Genomic DNA, 17,876 nt, shown 5'->3' on the forward strand with positions numbered 1-17,876 from the left:
GTATAAAACAAAACGGATCTGCTGTAAAGTCGATGGAAGCTTCGTCTCGTAAACCGGTAGAGTTTATTGAGACGCCGACGCGACTTGAGACAAAAGCTTTGCCGGTCTCTCTCGGTCCCTCTCGCTTAATCGCGGTCCCTCTCTCACACATACCACGACAGTGTTTGCTCTCCCGCTCTGTTTGCATTTGTATTTCGCTGTGGGAGAAAGTAAAAACCTAAAAATGATGCGACGGCGGCGGCAGCGGCGGCTTACACTCTGCAACACAGCATGAGGTATTTGTAGATCCATCCATGGATCGAGCAGACAATCTTCACAGTCATCATGTCTATGCATGCCCCGCCAAATGAAATGAAAGCAAAATTAGGCCAAACTTTTGCTTTTGTTGGAATGTTTCTTTCTTTTCTTATTTTGGTCATTTTTTTGTAGTTATTGTTGTTGTTTGGACGGTGACTTTGCGGTCAGAGGCGATTTTTGGCCAATTTTGCTCATTCACATTGTTGGCACATTTATCAAGTCGATTTTTTTTTAACACCTTTTGTCTGCACTTTTGATTTCGAATCGCATCTTGTGAAAGGAGTCACGCGCTTTGTGTCGCTTATTATTTTTGTAATTTGCACACAAGAAAAAAACCAAAAAAAATATCAAGAAAAAAACAAAATAATAATAACACAAAAAAACCTGAGTGAAGAGGCAAATATTTATGGCTGGCAAAGATGGGAAGAAACGAGTTTCTTTCGGCTGAGAGTGAGACGAATCACTGTCCCTGTCTCTGTCTGTCTGTCTCCTGCTGTGTGATGTAAGCAATGCAAAAGGTCTCGAATTGGGCAATGCATCGGATGGATTCGTCTATCTATCTGTGTCTATGTCTATGTCTATGTCTATCTATTTATGTGGGTGAATTGGAAATGAAATGCACTAAAGCAGAAACTTAATTTGTTAAACGGGTATTCCCCTTTATCCCCCCCATTGTCGACTACTTTTTCCACAAGTTAATTGTTTGGCCAAACATTTCGATTAGAGCTACGGTGTTAAAATGCCAAATAAACATCGACGACAGGTGCCGCGTTTAAGGCGGAGCATGCAAATCATCATGCTTTAGGGACGGGCAAATGTCATCATGCCGGGCACTCACATCAGGCCCTAGGATTAGGACCCGCAAAAGATTGCTAATTAAAATCAGCCAAAAATGTTTAGATCTTTGGGGCGTGTCACAAACACATATGCACAGACATATTACAACTTTCCCAATCCACACACACACACAGGTGTAAGACGACATGTGACATCAAATATTTTGAAAGCGTCAACTTTTATTAAACATGAAATCGTTAAACAGGAGAAGAAACTGAAACAAGTGACTAAATTATTACCAGATCAATCGAACGAGTTTCGAAATTGCAATGACTAACACTTGAGGTTCAAAAATTTAAATGCCGAATACTTCCCAATAAAAACAATTGTCATTCTGTCCACCGACCCAGATGAGACTCAACACAATCCAAGCCCATCGAATTTTGAATAATTAACATTTCAAGTTTAAATAACTTGTAATGATATCACTACAACCAGAGGTTATATAGTTTAATTAAGGACAATGTTGGAAGAGTCGTCATCGTTAACTTAGATTTTGTATATATTAAGATGTCTTTATATTATTTGTGTAAGACTTTTGGAACTGATACCACTGTATTTACATTAACATGTTCTTAAAGCTCCTGTTACATGGCTCATGAAGAACTTCCAACTCATGAAACCAAAATAACTTAACTTTTATCTGGAACCCGAAGAGCAAAAGAACTTATTTTCTTTGCTCCACTCCACATTGAGCATTGGAGTTTTTTACCATCTGCAACAGACAATTTTAAAGTTCAATAAGTCCAACCAAATAAAAAGACATTGGTAAATAAAACCAGAGGGCCGGGGCTAACTTCGACCGCGTCAAAGTTTGTATACCCTTGCAACTTTTTTGGTAGCTCTTTCCTTACCTATAGCCATCAAAATGGAAAAACGTTTTTTCTAAAAAGGCTAAAGTTAGCGAAAGAACGGCCTACAATCTTAGCATAGGAAAGATATTGATCAAAGTCACTGTTTTCCACCGATCGTTCCTATGGGAGCTATATGATATAGTCACCCGATCTTTATCAAATTCGGCACAGTCATTAACAGATATATTAAACTAACAAATTTGAAAGCAATCGCGTCAAAAGTAACGAAGTTATTCACAAAAGTCACTGTTTTCGAAAGATCGTTCCTATGGGAGCTATATGATATAGTCACCCGATCTTGATCAAATTTGGCATAGTAGTTAATATGTGTAATTAACTCACCAATATTAAATTTCACGACAATAGCTCAGAAAATAATGAAGTTATTGAGAAAAGTCACTGTTCGTGACTTTGCCGTTTGTATGGGAGCTACATGATATAGTGGTCCGATCCGACTGAATCCGAGATATACAACGCCTGCAGTATATACAACCCTACATGCAAAATTTCAGCTCTGTAGCTCTTACGGTCTAGGAGGAGTTTGCGTTGATCCAGACGGACGGACGGACATGGCTATTTGAACTCGTCTCGTCATGCTGATCAAGAATATATATACTTTATATGGTCGGAGATGCTTCCTTTTATGCGTTGCACACTTCTGACCAAAATTAATATACCCTTTTTGCAAGGGTATAAAAAGTTACAATATTTCTTAAGAATTCAAGTAAACTATCTTAACCCTCTACCACACGAGAGGGGAGAGGTCCCTTAAGGCACTTATCAATATTTTATTAAGTCGGTAATAGTGGGTCAGTATTACTAACCAATTTTTTAATAATATTGTTAACTAAATCAATCAAGAACACAACTCCTGCACCCAAAACCCCTACGAAACCCTAGCTTACCCTTCCAACATAAATGTCACAGCACTTAAAAGCAACCAACTAAATAAATAAATATATTCGTTTAAAACTTTCTTTGGGTTGCTCCGCATTTAAACGAATGTCCAAAATTTTGAAAACTCTGTTGGCTATTATTTTTTCTAAGATTGTATGACTTAAAAACTCACGCGACTTAGATTGATAACTCAATATTGGTTTATTGATTTTCTCCTTAAAGTGCATTTGTACAATTGGTTGCTAAAATGACTTGAAGCGACCTTTTTCACATATTATATTTGGAGTATTATGAATCTGGAAAAGGGATTACAAATATACACACTGGGACTTCTATTTCCGCCACAAAAAGCTTTCAAAAATGTTAATGATAATTTGTTCCTCTTTTATTCAGGCACAAGAACTAACCAAAGGAAAGAACTAACAGTTTTTTTAGTTGCACAAGTCCTGAGGTATCCTAATTAGTGAAAAATATTCTTTTTTAAACGGGTCACTTGGTTCCATAGCCACTAAAGTAGCTATTAAACAAATGTATTTTTTATTTTATTCGTATTATGAATTTGTCGTAGTTGTTTCTTAAACTAGCTACAAGGTGGCGCAAAAGTCATCTGGGCCAAAAGAAGTCATCGGATGTTGTATGGCTCTCATTTTTTTCTAAATAAAAAAAACTTATGATTATTTGGCCAATAAATTTCTCAATGTTTAAATAAACAGAATCAAAGTTTTTTATAAAAAAAAAAAAAGAGCCAAACAACATCGGATGACTTCTTTTGCGCCACCTTGTACTTTGGCTTATTTTTTTGTCAAATTGAAAATTGAAAATCCACATTATTTGGCTAATAGATTTTTTTCTTGGAAAGTAATAAAATACAGTAGGGGGAAAAAACTTTGGCTACATGCCATTTTAGAATCATTAAATTAATTTAATTTTCTAAACATTTTAAAAGATTTCTCTATTTAACTTGAAGTTTCTTATTAAGCTTACTTTGATAAGATTTTTGTATAATTTTACTAATTGTAAGATATTTTTAGTAGCTCTCTAATTGACGGTGGACAGACAGACTGACAAAAGGACATGGCTATATAGACTCGGCTATATTTTTTGAACTATTCTGCCAAAACCCTCTAATGTCTAGAGATGAATTTTTGGATGTTCCGATTTCTCGACTATTAAAATGATGTAATTGTAAGCTACTCGAAGAGCTGAAAGATTTCCATTGGCATAGGCTTTTTGCTAAATTCGATCGTTATCTTTTTATTTAGACTATTTTGTCTATATTTAACCCAGTTGGTAATATTTATTAAGTTTTTTTGCGGTAGCATTTGTACTAAATTGGGCATATTTATTTGATTTCATCAGTCGTTACACATACATATGTAAGCAATCAGCTAGGCATGCAGGTCATTGTATTTATCTTGATTGGAAGCTACAGATGTGTCATTATGCGATTCGATTTGCATAATCCCACATTAGTTCACATTATGTTGTCTTCATCAACTCAACTCAGGTTCAGCTTCAGCTTCGGATTTGGCTTTAGCCTTAACTTTCCAATCAATCAACAGCACACTCCAGAGTTGACGTTCAAATGTCAAATAGCAAAAGGCAACAACAATAACAAAAAATGCCACAACATTTACGGGTGCGAAGAGGCAAGTTCAGATGCTTTGGTGTCTTCATGGCTAATGGCCGCCCCTCACATGACCTTGCATGGGGCCTTAATTTGTCACCTCAGCTGACCAAGAGGCAAAATGACTTTAAATTACATTTAAACGACCATTTTGTATCAGTAGCTCAATTACACACACCATCAAAAATGTTTCCATCCACATGGACAAAAGCCAAGTTTGTCATCGCATCACGTGCCCAATGCTAATCTTGAATTTGTTTTTGCCTCTTTTTTAGTTTTGTTTATTTTATCTTTGCTTTTTTTTTTTTTTTTTGTTGGTTTGGTTATGGTTTTAGTTTCTGTCTTTACTAACAGGAACCAGAAAACATTTTTGTACAACTCGAGGAGCCGACCTGGTGGAACCCAGCACAAAGTGACTATCGTAACATAGAACTGGAACTATTTAATTTACTTACTAGTCATTTCCATAATAAACCAGGTTAAAAACAGTTTTGAAATCTTCGCCGAAGTTATTAGACTTGTATTTGGAATTATTTTATATTTTACATATATTAATTATAATAATAATATTAACTTACCTTTAGCCGTTCAGGCGGCGAAAATAAACCGACTCACTTACAAATAAAGATGATTCCCAAAAGATGAATGAGTTGTTTTTCAACAGTCAAGAAGTCTTACCAATATCTGGAGGCTCCATTTGTATGGGATCGAAAACGCTTTCCTCTGCCTGTTACGTGTATTTTGGCAACTTTAATATATTACAGGATATATCCTGAAATCTGCACACAAAATTTGTAATCACCTTATTGTTGACTTTTCACTAATCACTGCTCAATATGGTCCAACCGAAGATCAACAAATAAGACAAAAGTTCTATAGCAAATTGACAGATGTATTATTTCTTTTATAGTTTCGAAAGATTCTCCACGTTATTATCAAAATATGATATTGCATTTTGGGTTGGTTGGTTGCTTTTGCTAATTAATTGTTGCTATTGCAATTACTAATTAGATCTGCATGACCAAATACAAATATTAAGGCAATAGACACAATTTTGAAAACAAAATGCAATTTGTATCAGTTAGCATTGTCACTTTTTGGTTAATAACTTCAACAAGAAAATTTGTTAAGATCTCCCTGGAAAAACCAAACCAGAGATACTAAATATTTGACTTTTATTTTCTTAGTATTGCTTCCTATTTTCCTAGTTTCAACAGCCAACATATGCCCCTATGTGCCCAAATGAGTACAGGGTATGGTAAAAAAAGTGAAGCCCCAACTGAAGAAACATAAAAATATATGTACAAAAAGTTGTTTGCTAACTTTTTTGTTAGATGAATTTGTTTGTCTGTGGCTTCTCATGTGATCAACTTGCGAATGACGACGAGTTTTGTTTCATTTGCATTGTCTTATTTTATAATAAATATAATAAATGCAATCAAATATTGTAGATGTATTACCATATATTACTTTTGATGTTAATTATCATTGCGGATGTTGTCAAGCAATATGAAAAGATCCTTGATTTGGTTAGAAATTTTATTGCATGACTCGGATGAGTAAGTTTTTAGTTATAATTTTGTGTGAGTTTGATTTACCCGGAATATGTAAATTGGCAGAACTTCCACGTTTCTGTGAGCCGGTTTCTGAGTTGGCGCCAAAGTTATGAACTTCAATATTGGGCATTATTTCGGCTTTTGCTGCTTTTGAGTTGCCATTGGGCAATCTTAAGTATTGCGTGCCTGGCACTAAATCGATCTCTTATATCTCTTCAAATCTGCCCTCTAGATTTGCCACGTCGGAGACGTTCAAGTGCCTGTCCCAAAGTCCGGTTTGCCGTATTACGTAAAGCGCCAAAAAAAAAATAAAATAAAAATAAAAATAAAAAATCATCGAAAAAAGCCAAAAAATTCAAGCAAATCAAATATCATTTAAATGATATTAGAAAACAATAAAGGCAAAAACAAGATACAAAATGATTTAATACCGTTAGCCTCAAGTAATAATAAAAACAAAAGCAACAAAAAAATGTCGAGATGCCTCCGAAAAGTCACTGAAGTGATTGTCTTATATCAAAATGATTTAACAGCAAGTGTTTGGTTATCGATTATAATAATATATTAATATATGTATCATTAAAGTAAATACTTTAATTCATAGTTGTTTCTTGACTTACCTAGTGTGTAAATAGAGGGTATATTGAGTTCGTTAAGGTGTATGTAACATCTCAATATGTTAATTATAAAAATATAAATTGAAAAATACTCTAACAAATCAATTTTATTTATGTTTTCCCATTCTTTATAATCAACAGATGGAACAAACTCTCCTTTCGATCCACACACATAATTTGCTTTGATTTCCTACAAGGTATAGAAAAGTTGGGTCCATATCCGAATATGTGGACATTATTATAGACGCTTTTTTGGCTTTTTGTTTTCAACCGGTTCAGTAAACCCCTTCAAATGACAACCACATACAAAGAAATGCGTACTTGAACCTTGGCAAGGTGACCGCAGTGAAAGTCTTTCGCCAAGTTGTCACATAAAAGATGTTACAAGGAAAAACTCCACAAATAACAATAAAGACTTCCAACTCCCGCACATGCAAACTGTAAAAATACGCGTAATCTCTGTGGATGAGTAGACACCTTGGATGATAGTTACCTGGTTTGTATTTTGACCTTACATTGCATCGTTACTAACAACTCTCCCGAGTTTTAGTTGAACGTTTTTAAGAAAGAGGAATAACTTATAACTGGACACTTCTTCGAAACAAGAAGAACTCTGTGAAATTACATTTTTTGTTATTTTTTATAACCCATATAGATTTGGACCGACATGAAACGGATCAAATCTTGGGAGAATTATAATCAGATACACCAATTCTCGTTAAGCACACAATAAGATAATTTTTGGTATTGTAAGCATTGCAAATGTATTTTTGCTTAATAAAATAAACCTAAAATATATATTCCTACTTAAAATGAAACCATATATAAGCACTACAAGTTGAAAGCATGCCAAGTGCCTGAATGTACATAGCTGTTTCACGCACCCCCAAGTTCTATCACTAACCATACAACACATAGATGGGACAAACTCATGATTTTTTGATTGCAAACGCTAGCCTAGTCATGGAACCCCAGAGAACTTCGGGAAAAACCCGAATGTTCGAGAGGGCCAAGCAGCTACAAAAATACTATCGAATCGAACCAGGGACATTCCCCAAATCACATCACCAAGCGAGCACTCTATCGGTACAGCCACCGGGATACATACGAAGCAGATGGCAATATTTCTTGATATTTTTCCACAGGGGCATATCCTATTCGCATTGTCGCTGTTTTGTCGAAAATTAAAAATTTTGGTCGAGCGAGCTATTGAAATGCGATGTTGTACAACTTCACGTCACACACACACTACGAAGCCTGAGCATGTACAGACGAGTGTACACATACATAGAGAGAACGAAATCACAAGCGACATAGGCCTGCCTTCGTCGTTCAGCTATAGCTAGCTGCTTGGCCCTCTCCCCACTTTACGCTCTCGAAGTTCTCTGGGGTTCCATGACTAGGCTAGCGTTTGCAAACAAAAAATCATGAATTTGTCCCATCTATGTGTTGTATGGTTAGTGGTTCTATCTTTCGAACCTTTTAGTGAAAACCTTTTCAATTGCTTTGGTCCTATAACTGTATTTTCAACGTTTAAACTACTTGGGAATCACAACTAAATTAAACACAACGACACAGAGCTAGTCGATTGTTTTTGACTTCACGGAAAGTCGGATTCGCTTAAACGAACGCGGCAGACTCTGTAAGTAACGCAGAGAAATAAAAAATTTGGAAGATCGTGGCGAAGCGTTACATAAACTGTATAGCCGCTTACTCTATGCTAAGAGTTTTTACACCGTAATTTGCATACCCTTCCAAAATTTGCGGTACTGTTTTTCTACCAACCGATGTAAAAGGAGGTGGCGTAGCGTGGATTTCCAGCTTATCTAGTTTCTGCGACTCAAGGATTATGTCAATAGCAGCAGACACTTCCTTTTTAACAATGTTTGATTACACAGGCCGACATGATTTTTGGTGACGTTAACCTGAGAGGTGTTTTTAACTAATTCGGGTACGCTGATTCTGACTGCATACTCAGTTTTTGTTCATCACGTCCAGATTTTGTGAAATTAAGAGATCTAGGGTTGGAAAATAGGTACCCAAAAGTATACTATATAAAGTTAAAAATTGTTTTTCTACATTTTTAACGAATTGTAGAATTTCTTGTTTAAGAAAAATAGCTGTTGTTTGCCAATATTACTTATAAACAATTTCTTAGATGCATAAAATTACAGTAATTTTTTAAAATTAACAACTTGCAAATTCTTCGAATCCCTATAGCTTACTTTTTGGTTCAAATTTTACTCATTTTAGAACCATATCCAAAGTGCATGATAATATGCATGATAACAAAGAAACGCCTCTTTGATTTTGTGTAATTTGCGTTTAAATCATACCTAATATATTAATAGGTTAAAATAATAACATTTTGAGTATAATAACTTGTGTAAATTACGAAGCTCCAGTCCTGTTAAGGGTGAAGATTAGGTTGAGAGGCAAACTGAGCCTCTTATTGCTGGCCTTGGGCTCAGACAATAAAACAAATTATTTTACGGCTAAGTGCCGGAGTGAATATTTATTTAAGCGACTTACTGGAAGAGCGCTGTATTCAAACTGATTTTTTAATACATAGAATATTTCACTTAAGCTAAGCCCAAAATTCGCATCACGCCACAATGTCATGGTCGGCAAGCCGACTCAGCAAATCTTCGGCGATAACGGAAACTCTTGCAACAAAACAAAAGTGTCCGGTTACCGTCGCTGACCATTGCAGCTATAGCGCGCTGATACAATTTATGCAATGTCGCAATTGCGAGGGCTGCTACTTAACTTATGGAGCACGCGATAGCGAGGGTAGATTATGAACTTATAAAATATCCTATGTTAAGTGTTACTTGTTAACTACTCCCCCTTCAAGTGTAAGGCCGTCCTCGGCCGACCCAATCCCGGCGACGACTTCTCGTAACTGCATTGCAGACTTCTTTGCACCGATGAGTCGACAAAGAGTGAGGCCAATGCAGATCAAAGCACAGCATATGGCTCCGATGATGAATGCCACACGATAGGCCTGATCAGTTCCGGCGTTTTTTTGGAATTGCTGTATCACCTCCAGATTACGTTCATTCAAACGATGAAGGTAAGGGAGGCTGAGGACATCTTGGGTGGCAGTGATGTTCAGCAAGGGAGAATTGGCAATACCCGGGACTCTATTGCGCACGTTGTTGTGATTATAAAACAGAGTCCCGATAATTGCGACTCGGTCTCCGAACGTGATGAGATGCATGCCTTGTACCTGGATCTCAGTGCCGTTGTCCACCTGAATCCTTGCGGACCCGTCGTTGAGGATTATGATTCCGTCATCTACATGGGTGATTATTTCCAGGTTGGTCGGCTGGATCTCGCAGTGTGCCGTGACACCTGCACGGAGCTCTTTGGCACATGAACTTTCCAAAGCCAGACGACAAAATGTGGCTCCAGGTGAAGCGTCGCAACTCTGCAGTGTGTGGGTTTCTCCATCGCATTCGGCTATGACGTTGTCAAACAATCGCACTATGAAGTTCTTGTGGATAACAGGATAAATCGTGATCTTTCTGCAAGCTCTTTTAATCTTGGGGAATTTAATTATAAAGTGTATCGTGTTAATGGATTGAAGAACTTTTACGGACGCAACGGACATAAGATCTCCTATGGGAGTGTTGGTGGGTTCCTCTAGCCAAATTGATTTCAAATCTGAATGGTCCAAAATGTTTGGGCTAACAATGTTGGCCTTTGCCAGAGTAATAGCAAGCATTAAATTTTGCAACTCCATCATTAGCATTCTGTTTCTAGACAGAAGTGTTTCATATAAATGGCCAGTGTCAACCTGTGAGTCTTTGGCTATCTTGAGAATTTTGTTGACAGTAATTGTTAACTGATTAAGCTGGTCCTGAACTCTAGTGTTTATTTCTATCTGTCTATTATTGGCATTTATTAATTGCATTTCAGTAAACCTAGCGTGCTCTAAACTATGCCAAGTGGCTAGAGGTAAGTTGAATAACTATATCTAACTTATACGAGTTTGCCTAGTGGCTTAAAAAAAGGTGTAAAAGAAAAACAAGTCACCTTAGGTTGTCCTTGTGGACCACCCTCCCTCTAATGAGGACCTCGGTCCCCAGGTCTGCTTCCACTGCCTTCTCATCACATAAGGGGGTGAGCTTGTTTCCAAGCCGTCTGTTGGACTTGACCAAAACTCGGTCACCAACGTCGAAGACCCTATTCTGCCGCTTTGCGTTCTCCCTAGCTCTGAGCATGGTCTGAGCGTTTCTGATCCTTTCTTGTTTTTTGGGGTGTCTATCATATTTAGCCCTAGCACATGTTTTGCAATTTTGTACTATTTCATTGGCCATTCTTGCCATCTTTGGAAAGTAGTACCCCGAGAGTACCTGCTTAATATTTTCCTGTGGAAACTCAGGTAAACATTTGACGGCATCTAGTGGCTCGTCACAGCGAATGTCGTTTCTAATTCCTATAGTAGCATATGCTACTACTTGTGGGGCGGCAACGTTAGCTGCTGCTATTTGTGGGGCGGCAGCGTTTGCTGCTGCTATTTGTTGAGCCAACTCATCAATTCTTTGAGTCAATGCTCGCTCCCTCTGCTCGTTTGCAGCGGCCTGTTCAGCTAAAGCATCGTTGACGGCCGACCTTATTATTTCCCTAAGCTGATCTGGATCCATTTTACCTAATGGGGGGAAACTGCAGGGAGAGGTCTTATAGCCGAGGCTTCGACGCGAATGTCACAGTCGGAATCTGAGTCGCTAAAGTGCTTGCGAGGTGTTCTATATTGGCTGAACATGCGCAGGCCAGTGGCCGCGAAAAGCAAAACGGGTCGAATTACGTTGTAGCTCTGAACCACGAGAACTGTATGTATTGATATAGCACAATTTTAGACACAGAAAGTAACACAAATTAATTTTATTAACGAACTGGATGACAAATTGTTTTACCTAGAATTCTCAAGGCAGTCACTCTCACAAGTTTTAGAAACCTAGTTCAGATTACTGTTATTAATTATGATTTGTTGCAATATTAAACACTCACAAGTACTAAACTAATTTTTACAAAAAATTAAGACTTTTGTATAAGAAAAAATTTTGGCTAGAGTATCCACTTACATGATTCCACTAACACAAAAAAAATATTTCTTTATTATGTTGGTCACTCGCAGCTCCCTCGCTGCTGTCTTATTTGTTGTTGCTTGTTGCAGCTCCTGTGCTGCTGTTTGGTTATTAGTGGATGTGGAGTCCGACCACTAGTTGGGCGCCAATTACAAAGCTCCAGTCCTGTTAAGGGTGAAGATTAGGTTGAGAGGCAAACTGAGCCTCTTATTGCTGGCCTTGGGCTCAGACAATAAAACAAATTATTTTACGGCTAAGTGCCGGAGTGAATATTTATTTAAGCGACTTACTGGAAGAGCGCTGTATTCAAACTGATTTTTTAATACATAGAATATTTCACTTAAGCTAAGCCCAAAATTCGCATCACGCCACAATGTCATGGTCGGCAAGCCGACTCAGCAAATCTTCGGCGATAACGGAAACTCTTGCAACAAAACAAAAGTGTCCGGTTACCGTCGCTGACCATTGCAGCTATAGCGCGCTGATACAATTTATGCAATGTCGCAATTGCGAGGGCTGCTACTTAACTTATGGAGCACGCGATAGCGAGGGTAGATTATGAACTTATAAAATATCCTATGTTAAGTGTTACTTGTTAACTTGTATATTATACTAGAAAATATTGAAAATGAGGCCATTTATTCAAAATTATTCAATTTCAACGCATTTTTTTCGAAATCCTGACGTGATGGGCAAAAACTAAGTACAGGGCCGTGATCAGCACCCCCAAATTACTATAAAAGACCTATTGAACTTAGAACACTTTTTCATGACCTCGAAAATGTCGGCCTGTGTTACCATCCATCTTAGTCCACACAATAAATTTAAGAAATTCAAGTGGGTGTGCCTTCAATATATATCTTCGGTGGCAGTTTTTACCGTCTGCAGACAAATATTAACAAAATATTTCCATTATTTATACTGAAAAATTTCCGCACCTTAAACAAATTTGACTTTTCTTACCGATCGCTTTTAAAATAAATTAAGTAAAATAAAGTTTAACTCAAAAATGGGTACGAAAGGGACTACATGATATAAGTATATGATATTGTTCTCGATCTGGCTGAACCAAGCACCCAAAGAGTGAAAGCGTAAACTATTAGTCCTCCCCTCTTGAAAGCTTATTAAAAATCGAGTTAACAGAGCTTTAAGTATAAAATAAAAAATCTTGAAATAGCCGTGCATAGTTTTAGGCTTGTCTATTTTTGTTCAAGTTTAAGCCGTATCTAGATCTATGAGGTCTTTATTCACAGATCACATCGTATATATTCATATTCTACGGTCGAAGGGGGCATCTAGGTACTGGAAGTGGCGAAATGGGCATGCCATTACAACTTATTTTGGTACTTTTCACATGTTTGTCTGATCAAAATTATTTTGCTATAGTCGACTCTCGTTAATTCGAAATTCAAGGGATTTTTAAAATATTTCGAATTATCGAGAGTTTGAAATATTAAATGGTTCGAATTTTTGAGTGAAACTAAATAAAACTTCGAATTATCAAGTTTTTTTTTAACTGCTAATGTTTTACATATTTATAATGTCAATTAACTAATCTTTGAAAAGAACTTATTAATAAGTGTTTGTTTTGGAGTACATTGCTGGTGACTCAGACTTATCAATAATTTTTTTAAGTACAAAAAGTGCCTGATATGCTGTTTCATCAGTTTCGTTTTGTAGGCAAAAGCTATGTAAATTCTCAAATGAGGCTCTTGCTACCTTAACTGATACTTCTTCCAAAGGTTCTGATATGTCATCTTCGCCTTCATCGTTGCTCGTTTCATTTGACGGTCATAGATAAAATTTCGCCATCGGTTAGTTGTCCTGAGACAGCAACATCTTCATCCACTTCAACATACTCAGAAAAACTCACACCGCTGAAGTCAACTACTGGTACAATAGTTGGTTCTTCAATATCCATAATTATTTGCGAATTGCCCTGATCTTCTTTTACAAACCCCGATTTTTTAAAGCAGTTGAGAATCGTTTGTGGTGTTACAGCTCTCCGAATTATCGAGGGTTTGACCATATGAATTCGAATTACCGAGACAAAATTCAAAATATCAAGAGATTTTGTAGGGGACTCGTGATAACTTCGAGTTGCAGAGAGGTTCGAATTATCGCAGGTTTGAATTAACGAGAGTCGACTGTATAAGTTAAGACCAGATATGCTTCACCATTCACACTACACCCATAGAGAACATTATCATAGAAGGCACCGCCAAGAATGTCACCCGATAACCCTGCAACACACAATCGTCTGCACACAATCGCCAGACTAAACATTCCTAGGGTAATGGACGGCAAGCCGCCCAATCCCATAAATCAATTCGGCAATAAGCATCATGTTCGGTACACCAGCCATCACGTCGCCCAAATCAATTTCATGATAAACAGATCCCACGCTCGCGTTGGACCATTGGACTCAACAAGCGTCGCTGTCACCATCGACGTCCAAAATCAGAGGCTTCATTCAAACATAATCGATCTACACAATTCAGTTTTTAATCCTAGTACAAACTTGTCACTTCGTTAGAACTCCGCGATCTTAGCTCAGTCTAGTAGTCACAAAGTCTTCCAGTAAAAAAGATAGATTTCAAATGTGTACTCAATGTTAAATAAATTCAAATAAAACTTTATTTTTTTTATGCGACTAACTAATTGTAAGATTGTGTTTAATTGGCGCCCGAGCAGGGACCCCGCGTTTAAAAGTTGATCAAGTGAAGTAAACGGCAATTGTGATAAGTGCTAATCAAAGTAAACGCAAATAAATACGCCTTTAGAACGATAACCGAAATATACGCAGTGCCAACAAAACTTCGCTGAGGTCAGACGGGGTTATAACAAAAACTGATCGCTGCATTCCTCTAGTATCCGTTCGGAGGAAAATTGGTACAACAAGTGTCTGGATTCGGAGCGTTAGTACCTCAACGTGGGAAAAGCGAGTACCCCTACCAACCAACCAATACAAGCACCGAAATGAAAATTATTTTAATGTAAGTTAAGTTAAAAGTTAAGAAAAACTAAAACGAAGAAAAGAAAGAAATAATATTTAAGAGAAAAATCAAAGCCAGAAACGAATTAGCATCATAAGAAACGGAAAAACTAACTAACATTTATAATAATTACCTCTACTAACAAAATTTTTTTTAAACCAAAAGCAATTTCCATTCAAAATTTTTTTTCTAAACGGTATTGCGTCGCGAACAAATTTTCTTGTCTTTCGAATAATTATTCGACGCGTAGTGCAAGCGTTTGTTTTTTTTTGAAGTGAATTAATCTCTTTTGAAATCGAAAATGCCTGAAAACGACAGTTGGGTAAAAGCCGCAGTCCTTCAGCCAGGAGGTCGTCCTACGACAGAGTCGCAGAGTGCGTCAACCTCAGCTGCCGCGAACAGAAATATAGAGGCTATATCCATACAAGGTTTAGATGCAGCCATTGATAGTCTTTTAGCAGCAAGAATGGGGTCTTATATCGAACAAATGAAGCTGGCCCAGCCAGTAACCTCAGAATACAGAGACTTAACTCTAAATTTACAAGATAATTGGAATGAGGTAGATAAAGTTCCAGACTTAGTGAAAGATCTAAAAGAATTCTCTGGTAATCCAGCAGAATTTACAACTTGGTTCGCTTCAACCTCGCGTGTAATGGATGCCTTTGCTCCTTTGCAAGGAACGCCAAAATACTTCGCGATTTTACTAACGGTTAGAGATAAAATTACAGGACATGCGAACATAGTACTAAAGGTGAATGACACCGCGTTACATTGGGAGGCAATCTCGAAATGCCTTCTAGAGGAATATTCAGACAGACGAGACTTGGGAACACTAGAATATCAATTGTTTTCTATGAGTCAGAGGAATAGCACAATCCACGAGTTTTACCTTGCAGTGAACCATCAGATGTCCTTAATTATCAGCCAAATGAAAAACATGGGACACGGTCCTGAGGTCATGGCAATCTTGTCAAAACAGATAAGGGACAGAGCCCTATATACCTTCATTAGGGGCCTGAACGGTGATCTATCGGATAGAATAAGTCTAGCGCAACCACTTAACTTGAAACATGCGTTGCAGATGATAGAAGACTTAACCAATAAGCACACTAAAAACTCGATCGGCTCAGGTTATCAGCACCCTCGTCCAAACCTAACACACAAAATAGGACAATACACCAGAATTAACGTCCCCCCACAGTGGTCATACCCTCCGGTACTTCCCCCTAAACCATACAACAATATGAACTGGTACAACCCCAGGCATACTCAAAATCGAGAGTAGTAATGCTGGAAACTGGGCTGGCAGCGAGGCAGAATGGAACGTTCAAAATTATACACGTTGTAGAAGTAGAAAAGTATCAATAGGCATTGTCGGTGTTAAAAGAGGTCGTACGAAATTCAACGAAAACAAACCCGTATTACCCTTTCCTTATTTACGAAATAACCAGAGTTGAAAATGAGATCAAAAGATTAAAGCCTATAAAGTTCAGAGTTAAACGCTCTCTTGACATACTTGGAACAGCGTGGAAGTGGCTCGCGGGTACCCCAGATCACCAGGATCACAAAATTGTAATCGACAATAATTAATTTAATTTTAATTTTAATGAACAGCTCAAAAATAATAACAAACAAGTAGTAATCAATAAACTAGTAGAAAATAAGATAAACGATTTAATTAAGATAACTAACACCTTATTACATAAAAGCAAACCAGAAACAGACGAAAAAGTAAAAGAAATAGAAGTAACAAAATTCAAACTGAGTCTCTTAAGAGAAGAAATCACAAATATCATTTATGCAATAGATTGGGCTAAAGCCAACACAATAAATTCCTTGATTTTATCACCAGCAGAAATAAATATTATCGAAACATATGCTGAGGAAAGCCTAACGTTTGTAAATATCGAAGAGCTTATAGAATTTGCTGAAGTAAGTGTCGCTTCAGATGGCAGAGCTCTTCTTTATATTGTCAGCATACCTAGGGTGATTAAAGAACAATGTAAAAAAATCATGACATTACCCATAAAATATGGAAAAACAATCGAAAAAATAGATTATAATCACATATTAAAATGTAATAAACAATACTTTGGTTTAGCTAATAAGAATAAATGTAAAAATCAAAACAACAAAATATTATGTAAACTGGAAGATTTGATTGACTTCAAAAATAGCAAATGCATAGGAGCGTATTTTCACAGGGAAAAACCAACTTGCCCAACAACTAACAATCAGCATGTGAAATCACACTCGGAGGTAGCTCCTGGCACGATCTTGCTAAACCAATTCAAGGGTATCATCAATGTCGATGGAGAAAACCTTACTTTGGACGGAACTTTTATAATACAATCGCAGAATGCCACGATCAACATTGATGTTTCGTGGTACATCATGAAGACAAAGCGTGAAGTAGAAGTCCAACCTCCATTACTTCAACTATTATCGGACAAACAGCACCAAGGCGAAACCCTATCTCTGGAGATGATCAAAGAACTGCACTTGAATAACACGAACAGCCTGGAAAAAATCCAGACTGACAATGTCATAATTTCATCATCCTATTGGATCGTCATAGCAATTTTAGCGATCGCAGCAATTATATACTGGGTGATCAAGAAGAAATACAACCACAGGCCAGAAGAAAGCAGTCCACCAATAGTAATGCCGGCTACACCCGTACAATATATGGTAGCGACCGAGGACGTCCGCACTTAAGAGGGGAGGAGTTAAGACCAGATATGCTTCACCATTCACACTACACCCATAGAGAACATTATCATAGAAGGCACCGCCAAGAATGTCACCCGATAACCCTGCAACACACAATCGTCTGCACACAATCGCCAGACTAAACATTCCTAGGGTAATGGACGGCAAGCCGCCCAATCCCATAAATCAATTCGGCAATAAGCATCATGTTCGGTACACCAGCCATCACGTCGCCCAAATCAATTTCATGATAAACAGATCCCACGCTCGCGTTGGACCATTGGACTCAACAAGCGTCGCTGTCACCATCGACGTCCAAAATCAGAGGCTTCATTCAAACATAATCGATCTACACAATTCAGTTTTTAATCCTAGTACAAACTTGTCACT

Source organism: Drosophila willistoni (assembly GCF_018902025.1).
Source record: "Drosophila willistoni isolate 14030-0811.24 chromosome 2R unlocalized genomic scaffold, UCI_dwil_1.1 Seg167, whole genome shotgun sequence".
NCBI lineage: Eukaryota > Metazoa > Arthropoda > Insecta > Diptera > Drosophilidae > Drosophila > Drosophila willistoni.